The 9,116-nt window shown below is 45.7% G+C and overlaps 1 long non-coding RNA gene across 2 annotated transcripts; it reads right to left on the bottom strand.

The window, feature by feature from the left end:
* Positions 1-5,473: 5,473 nt before the first annotated feature.
* Positions 5,474-9,115, bottom strand: LOC144152459 (uncharacterized). Of its 2 annotated transcripts, XR_013319173.1 has the most exons (3): positions 8,829-9,115; positions 8,224-8,357; positions 5,475-7,658 (listed from the first exon to the last, which is right to left on the bottom strand). It is a non-coding gene; the product is annotated as an uncharacterized LOC144152459 (long non-coding RNA). The 2 variants fall into 2 exon arrangements; XR_013319171.1 differs by having other exon boundaries at positions 5,474-8,357; positions 8,829-9,053.
* Between the last annotated feature and the right edge of the window lies 1 nt (position 9,116).

Raw genomic sequence — 9,116 nt, 5'->3', positions numbered from 1 at the left:
ACTGGCATAAAAATGCCCTCATGATTACTACACTCCCTAATATGAAATATGTGCGCAGCGCGAGCTGCAGTCTTTTCGGTCATGGCGCATTTCTGCTGAGTCTCAGGAAGTGTTCGCGTTATCAGTGAACATACGGCGGCGTGGGTTACTCTGCTGCTACCTCGTAGTGCGCCGCCGCCGCCGGCCAGCATGTTGCAAATCATTTTTGAACCTCCCGCGCAATAGTCACATGGTTCGGATTAGCCCCGCACAATTGAGCAGCGAGCATGTTGCTGCATATGGTGTTTGAACCACCCGCGCAAACGTCACGTGGTTTGGATTAGCGGAGAATGGAACAGCGTCTGGGGAAAGTGTCAGGGGGAGGGCACTCCTTGGTGGCGGTGCATAAGACGTGCGAGGGAAAGGCAGTGAAAGAGGTGACACCATAGCCGCACGTGTCGTACTCCCCTTCAGCCTTCGCCAGACACTCCTCTCCGTTTTCTTCCTTTCGTCCCTGCTGTGTTCGCTCACTAGGATACGTGGACAAAAACAGACGCCGCTCTTGCAAAGCCCAGGTAGCGGTTACCAAAGGGCAGCCCCCTAAAACGACCGAAACTCACCGTCACTGTTGACGCTCAAATTCACTTCGCCAAATAGCTGCAAATCCCTGCCGGTAGAAGAGAAACTTCCCCAGTGGGAATGCCGGCTTGAGCCCATATTTCTTTTTGAGCTTGGAAGGCCTTCCGAGCGACATTTTCGCCGGTGTCTTTCATGCCTAAGTATGCGCCATCATCGGTGGCCGGTTTATGCGTGCACAGTTTGCGGGTAAAAAAGGGGGGTGTGCACGCACAGCTAGGCTTCTTGCCGCTGCTACTGAAATGCCGGTGGCGCTGGTGCGAGATTTAGATGTCAAAATTACATGGCTCAATGCAGTTAGTTGGCTGTCCTCCTTAATCAAGCGGTTCGGGTGGGGGTTGATGTGTTACACATACATCTTGCACACACAGGAAGATCCATACGAGCGGGAAGGAAAACGTACAGCCACATCTTTGTCCTGGAGAATAGAGCTCAAGGGCTTTAAGGTTTTAAATCGTTATGTGACGGATGCATGCCGTTTGTTTGGAGGACGAAGAGCAAGAATTGAAGCGTTGGCCCGATCACAAGCGCCAATGGGCACAAAAACAACAGAAAGCTGCTGGCGGCGCCGTTACCGCACCAAGTTCACCTCTTCGAGTAGCGACAAATCCCTTCCGCATGAACAACAGCTTGCCCGCTTGGAACGCCAGCGTGAGCCAATATCACTTCAGAGGGCTATCAGGGGATATTTTCGACGGTGTCTGTCACTTTTAAGCACGTGCACATGTCTGGCTGCCGGTTTACGCGTGCGCAGGTTTGTAGTGAAGAATAGTGGGAGGGAGGAGGGGGGGCGGGCACGCGCAGCCATGGGTTTCTTGCCCGCCCTGATGGATGGAATGTCCGTTGTGCTGGTGTGAGGTTTAAACGCGGACGTTAAACGGCCCAATGGGAACTGTCCGGAGCCCTTAGTGGTACAGCGGATTGGGTTTGTATGTTAAGCTATGTTCAGACTACAGACGCAAAAGCCGCATCGTGATCTATGGACGAAAAAAATGGCATGTCACGCAGTTCGTTTGGCTGAGACGTGAAATGACGTCATTCTTTAAAGTTATTACGACAGTTGTGGCAACAGTCTGAACCCGGCGTTACACAAAGAGTAAGATGGTTACGACGCGGGAGGGACACAGGCAGGACCATGTTTATCTGCAAGAACAAAGCTTGGATCCTTCAGAGGTTCATTCAGCTAATTGGCTAGGAAGGATGCTCCATCGCAAATTACGACAAACGTGTTTTGTTTCGTGCACTCCGTGGACTGCATCCAGCTTTGCAGGTCATCCTTCACACAGTGGAAGGGCACTCATTTTTTAATTGAAATTCAGTGCAGATGAGGTCGACAGAAAACAAAAGGACTATGCTGCACTTCAAAATAATTAACACAGAATAAAGCTTCTTCCCACCACAACGAAGCATGTAAAGTTGAGCAGCTTTATGTGGCAAAAATGGTTTAATATACCAAGTAATTCGGAGTACGAGGTACTGCCTACAAGAAACATGGTAAACCTTTCGCCAGTTCGTACCTTTCGTGTCTTTCGTTAAGTGTACTCTTCATGCAAGTACCAAGAATTTTATCACGGTAGTTGATAGGCACACTTAGCTGCCAATTGTTGCAGGGGTCCAAGCTGAACGGAGATGCATGCCTTCTGTGAACGAAAAGTTCGACATCCTTCTGAAGTGCAGCCGTACAGTAACAAAGGAAAACTGCACACCTTTGTGGGGAACTTGGAAGTAAGGAAATGAGAAAAATTTGTCCTTCGGAATTGTTGTCAAACATTTTCATCGCAGAAGCTTGCTCCGTCTTGGGTGTTACCCCGTTTGTCCTAGACGAGTTTTGTAGTAGAAATTGTACATTTTTGTCTCGCGGGTTTCACAAAGCGATCAGGGTGACAAGCACCTCAATAAGAAACGCTTCCCGTGGTCGTAATGGAACCAGCATCCCTTGCATTATGAAACCATTGTCTGTCAGACTGCGCCATTCTGACACGGTCGAAGCAGTTTAGATTTCGGACTTTGACTCAAGTTGCAAGAGTGAAAGCTTCGAGTTAAGGAGGCACATCGGTCTTTGATCAAAAACATTATTTTTACAGGTATGACAATAAATTTTGGGGGACATGTAGTTTTTCATTCTGAATTTGTTTCTGTTTGTTTCTGTGTTTCTGTTTGTTTCTGTGTAATGCGTTTCTGTGTAATGCTTGTTTGTTTCTGTGTAATGCGATTATATTCAAATTTATTTGGATTTTTATGTTTGATTTTACGACAGCCTTTATAAAAAAAACTGCTGGAGGGACGCTGCTGAACAAAGTACCAGTGAACTGTGCACAAGTCAAGGAGTGCAATAATACTAACATTATCATTCTGTAGCAGGGGTTACAACCATTTGAAGTTTGGGCCTAGAAGGTGGGAACCAGAAAAACTGGTGTTGCCGTCCAGGCCCAAACTCCAAACAGCTGTTACTTCTGCTACAGACCATATATTATGATAATGTTAGTCTTATGGCAGTCAGTCCTTGATTTGTGCACAGTTCACCGGTACATTGTTCAGCTGCATCCCTCCAGCAGTTTTTTTACACGCTCTCTCTTTACCTTCTCCTTTTTTTACTGCTTTTCATCTTTTTTCCCATTGTTCCCCTTCCCCACGTGTAGGAAAGCAAACTAGGCCACAGCCTGGTTGACATTCCTGCCTTTCCTTTACTTTTATTCCTTCCTTCCTTCCTTACAAAGGCTGTCAAAAAATCAAACATAAAAATCCAAATAAGTTCGAATATAGTTGTTTTACACAGAAAGAAATTTCATATCTACAGTTTCAATGAAAAATTACACCTATCCCTCGATTTTTATCGTCCTAACTTTAAAACCCATGTTTTTTTGGTTTAAGACCAGTGTGCCCCCTTAAAAAAAATCATTTGATTTTTGGTAGACAGCTCGGTAAAAGACCTCCTAAAAGCAAAGATTGAGGTGTGTTTCCGTGTTTCCACCATACTACTCTAGGGTGCTGGTGGCAACTGCCCGGGATGAACCTCTTTTAAACTTTATTTCAGGAAATGAGTGAAGGTCAATCCCCTTTTACGGTGGGGCGCTACATGAATGGTTCATTTTTAGCCACTAGATCCAAATGTCATGTCTTCATCTTCTCTTTAAGGGGTTTTGGCACCTCCCCTTAAGGGTGATTGACCTTGACTAGTGACAGCCACGCAGCACTTTTTCCATTTTTCCATTTGTAACATCCTGCCGATTTGCAGCCCCACTTCCAGTTTGGTTCCTCCTACTGTGCACTGTGGAGTTCAGACTACTGGGTGGTAGTAGTGTCGCCAGCAAGCAGTCCTCTAGCTCCCACGTTGCTGTTCATCTATTCCATCCAGCCGCACGCCTGGTTGACAGGAAAGTACAGTGGCTACTAAGACTCCCAACCCTTAATTTCGTCCATTTGCCTTATTCTCCCTCCCTGTTCGGCTGTGTGGGAAGGTTCAGACGCAACTGCTGTGCTCCTCTACTGCTCCCTTTCCTGTCCAGACAGTGCCTCTCCAGATTTCCTTCTCTGCAATAGGCATGTGCAAATCTGTGGCTGTTGTCAGTTTCATCATTGCTCCTTGCTCTCCGTTACTTGTTCTTTCATGTGTTCATTAATTGACATAATTACAAGTAAAAAAACATGCACCCCTTTGTCTTACGACAACAATGGTTAACTCGGTTTTCTCGTGAGGGATTCCTTGCTTTATTGTCATCTGAGCTTAAACATTGACTCGTTGAGCTATCACTTTGACTTGCACGCAGTTTGTACTTTTGTTCGCAGTGGCTTTGAAACTTCGCTGCTTGATTTTGCATGACGAGAGCTTCGCATTCAACTGCCGTCGTCGTTAGATTGCGAGGTACACTATTTTTGTCTAATTTCAGGACCCTCACACCGCAGAAACGAATCAGGACCCTCACACCGCGAGGGTCCTGATTCGTTTCTGACTACAGGAAGCATTTTATTTTCTGCACTTCTTCACCCACGATCACTATCATTGTCAGAGAAAGTTGGCTTTTCTGCAATGCCTTTTTGGCATGGCATATTCCACTGGTGAGACATAAAAAGTTTTGCTTTAAAATCAGGGGTCTTCCAGGACTTTTGGTCCAGTGAGTAGCAATCTGCACCTATTTAGAGCCATACAATACTGAGCAAGCACCCTTTGGTCCTTCCTGTCTTGTGCTAGCAGTCTCGTCATCTAACACATAAAGGTGCTCTCGACTTTTGTCCACACTTTTCACTTATCCCACAAACTGACCCAAACTCTTTTGTTGATTTCCAGTTGTGCACGTCACATTTGCATTCAGGGTCACCTTGGGGCAAATAAGTGCCTGTTTGTAGTATTTTTATCAAGTGGTATTAGCCACAAAGCATGCTTTGCACTCTTGCGTGAGCAGCGTTATGGGGCCTTGTTGCATGTCCAGCAAGTGATGTGATGCCATGTCAATAAACATTCTTCAGTGTTTGTGACGACTTTGGTGTTTTCTTGGCTTCACTTTCACATAGTAAGAGTTCCTATCCATCAAGAAGCATACACTTACAAATGCTAGGTATTCTTTTTTTTTTCTTGGAGGTGACATTTACAGTTTCCTTGGCAACACAGCATAACATCAAAACAAACAAAACCAACTAAAATGGCAAATTTGGCGTATTTTTAAAAATAATAAACAGTGCAAAAACAACAGAGCACGGGAGAGAGAGAGAGAGAGAGCACGAAAAGTGACAGCACTGCCTGTTTGTACTGTTTTGTTGTTTTCGTGCTAAAATTTTTCAAATAAATAAATATGCAAGTAATGCAGATAAAGAAGGGTAACTTTTTATTCGAGCTCGTTCCTTGGACATACAAGTACATTTCTTGAACCAATTGCTGGAATCCTGGATGCAATTTTCGATATTAGGCAAGCACTGGATTCTCGAAGGGACACAACAGTAAGTTGGTTCAATTCTTATTTGCAGTTGCATAGTGCAGTTTCACCCGCACAAAACATTTTGGCCAGTCCAAAGCATTGGTTTAGGTAGAACAAAAAAAATGCCTGTGTGCCAAGTTTTCGAAGCATGTCAAAAGATTCATAGGTGGCCTGACTTAACCTATAGCCCTCCACTGCAGTACACCTCATAGTTGGCCCAAGCTATGCCGAGCTTTGCCATGTGAAACCTAAAAAGTCGAATTTTGACGTTTACAGCTATGCTGTGCAATGTATAAGCCAAGCATAATTTACTCTTCAGTATTTTGGCTCTATCCAGGTTTTCTGTTTATTACACCACAATCAAAGTGCGCAGTCAGTGTTGAATTGATGAGAGTCAACCCATTCAGGTTGAAAGCACGAAATGCTCTCCAACATATACGGGCCCCGAGAATAGGGGACCGCCCCATTGGCCACCTTGATGGTGACCCCTTTATGGGCTCAAATAAAGTTCAACCAACCATCTCCAACAGAAATGGCAGTCTTCACATGTGATCAAATACATAGTTCTTTAACACTAAACAAGGGCAATGCAGAATGCCAGGAGCGTAAAATATACTCGACGAGGTGCAGTTGGCCAGTGCGTAATTTAAGCAGCATTGTTTTAAGACAAACGGGGATTGGTGAAACAGCCGTCAGCTTCTGACAGCAGCTATCATCGTGACTGGCCAATTCACCTGAGTGGGGATGTTAGGGCTATGTGTTGTAGCTTGAGCGTGTGACCTAATGAATCGCCAAGAAATTTCAAACTCATAGTATCTCGGGTTGCTTGTACCTCTGGACGTTTTTTCAGTTTAAGGTCACAATGCGCTCCCTGGGTCCACCTTTAGTCAGCTAGAGCCACTGAGCTATAGTGGTGTCAAGGATGTAATGCTGGATTTGCACTAGGGACGTCCTGGGTTTGGTTCCCATGCGGTTTCAACCCTTCCCAAAGTTGTTTTGAACTCAATTCACTCTTTGCACTGCCGGCCAATTTAGGAGCTGTTGTGCTAGCACAGACAGTGGATAGTGGCTGCTTAGTCAATGGGCCACATATTGCTTTCGCGTTGATAAGGTAGCGTTTTCAAGATTATGTGTTATGGTCGGCTACAGTTGCTACATTTAGGGTGCTTAAATCCGACCATGTGCAAGTTGCAGGCCTGTGATAAATAGGTACAGGTGATTATCTAGATGCACAAAACTGCGCTTACTGTCAAGGCATGCCGTGAATTTGTTGGTGGAATGGACATTTACAAACATGCATTGGCATGGTTTACACTGCAGCATAAAAATTGAGGCTCCCTATATGACGACACAAAAGGTGCATTGTACGATTGGACTACGGTAGCGTTGTCTATGGGTCAGCCACTAAAACATTCCTCAGAATGCTGGACCCTGTGCCTCATCTAGGGCTCCATTTGGCGTGTGGTGCCTTCCGGACTAGTCCAGTTGAAAGCATGTATGTGGAGTGCAACAAATGGAACCTACAACGCCAGCGAGCATACACAGATCTCCTTTATGCTTTTAAAATTTCATCCATGCCTCGCCATCCTTTTAAATCAGTTTTTCATGACACATCGATGACTGAACTCCTTTAAAATCAAACATCGTTCTCTGCGCCCTTCTCTTACAGAGTTAGAGAGGAAGCGTCAGAGCTTGCTGTCTCCTTTTTAGATACAATCCAAAGTTCACCATGGCATCTCCGCCCTGTATCATGCGACACATCTTTCACACATGTAGATAAAAACCGAGCTCCCACATGTGCAAATCTGCAGCACTTCTTGTATTTGCAGCAGAAGCATCAGTGTTCTGAATTTTATATGGATAACATGACAATTCCAACAGGGACAAGACCACTTTGTTTTGGGGAGCTTTACCCAAAAAGACCATGGCACTTGGCAATGAAAAGAGCCCCAGCAGAAAACAGAGCAAGGCCTCACGGCTTGTAGAGGATGCCCTCATGGTAGAATGAATGATCCAGCAGTAACTGCCTGACATCATGTGATTTCGATTGCCGAGGCGTCTTCGCCGCTGTGTTGGCATTGAAGGAAGGCGACAGGAAAGTGTCCACAAAGTCGTGCGCCAAGGCTACTATTCCTGTTGACAATGTCCAGACAAAAGCCAAAATTACTACTAAACTAGTTTTCTGCACAACAAAGAGGTCACTTTCTTGCTTTGCTAGAGTTAATAACTTGCCCTTAAATAATCCATGCACAACGTATCTTCATCACAGATGGGTTTGGGTGCATCAAATTATTTGTTATACAGAACCTTTTTTACTGCACTAAGCAGTGCGAACTCGCAGGAAGCAGTTTTATTTCGTGTAAAGTGTTTCCAAGAGCAACGCAATCACTTTGTTCTCTGTCTACCTCACTCATACTATCAATTCTTAAATTTATACCAGCAAATAGATAACAAATAGAAGGAAGAACACACTTCTGCACACGAGATATCCCCAGCTGTTCATTGCTTTGATACTCGCAGAAAGACTTGTAACGGTCAAGCTGGCATAGATCCGTAGATCGTTTGGTTTTGTTTTCACTGGCAGGCATTTCCAGTACACACGCTGCTGTCTTCATGGCTATCTACTGCCACGTTAGTGTAAACACTCGCTTTAAATGTACGCACAGAGTGAGAACGCAATGGTGGATCTAAAGTATACCATAAATTACAAGCCAGGCAAGTGCGGGAACCCGTTAGGTTGTGACAAGTGGCCTGCGAACATTAGTTCCCACTGGAATGGCAGGATGAGTGCTGCAGGCAGGCTAGGGGCACCGCGATTGCAGTCAAAAGATGCTGCAAGAGAAAGAAATGGAACATGAGGAATGAAACACCGTTGGTTACAACGCCCTCACGAACCACACGCACACACGAAAACCTTCCCAACAGCGTTCTGTCACGCTCCTACTGCAAGTTCATTTTCGTTACAACACGGTTAGCACAAGGCACATTGTCTAGAAAAAGCCTCGAGGCTAACAAGTGATTTTAATGACGCCACATTAAAGAAGAGACAAAGAAACGCCATGGGCGAGACGGGTTTGCATGCGAGCGAGTTTCTGCGGCGTGCAACAAACCGTCAACAGCTCGCGATCGCCGACAGAGGCGAACAGAGCAGCATAAACAGTGACAATGACGCAAGACGGTGAGAACGCGCCGTTAAGAATTTCGTAAACGTCGCTAATATAACTGCAGCGAGCAGAAAGCAATTGAGCTTTTCAGTAGGAGATATGCGAACTGATTGCGAACCCGCCAAAAAGGAGCGCTCACCTGAGTCGGCCGATGGTGGACAGTTGAACGCCCACGGCTGATTGCACAGCCGTAGAGCCAGAAGACGCTGGAGCTGTTGAACGACGATTGACAGGGCGACAACCATTCACACTCGCGTTGACAGTAAAAGTCCAACGCGGCTACTTGAATCTCTACGGCGCGCACGCCGTGTAGGCAGCACTCGGAAAAATGTAAACATACCGCGCGGGAGCGCTGGGAACAAACGTGACGTCACATCCGCCTAGCGCTCATCCTCACCCGCCGAAACGGTCGGTTAATTCCTCCCCT

This window comes from Haemaphysalis longicornis, unplaced genomic scaffold (genome assembly GCF_048455015.1).
Source record: "Haemaphysalis longicornis isolate Haplotype H1 unplaced genomic scaffold, Haemaphysalis longicornis Haplotype H1 scaffold_1, whole genome shotgun sequence".
NCBI lineage: Eukaryota > Metazoa > Arthropoda > Arachnida > Ixodida > Ixodidae > Haemaphysalis > Haemaphysalis longicornis.
Note: the sequence above shows the minus strand (reverse complement) of the source record. Positions and strands in the feature narration are given on the sequence as shown.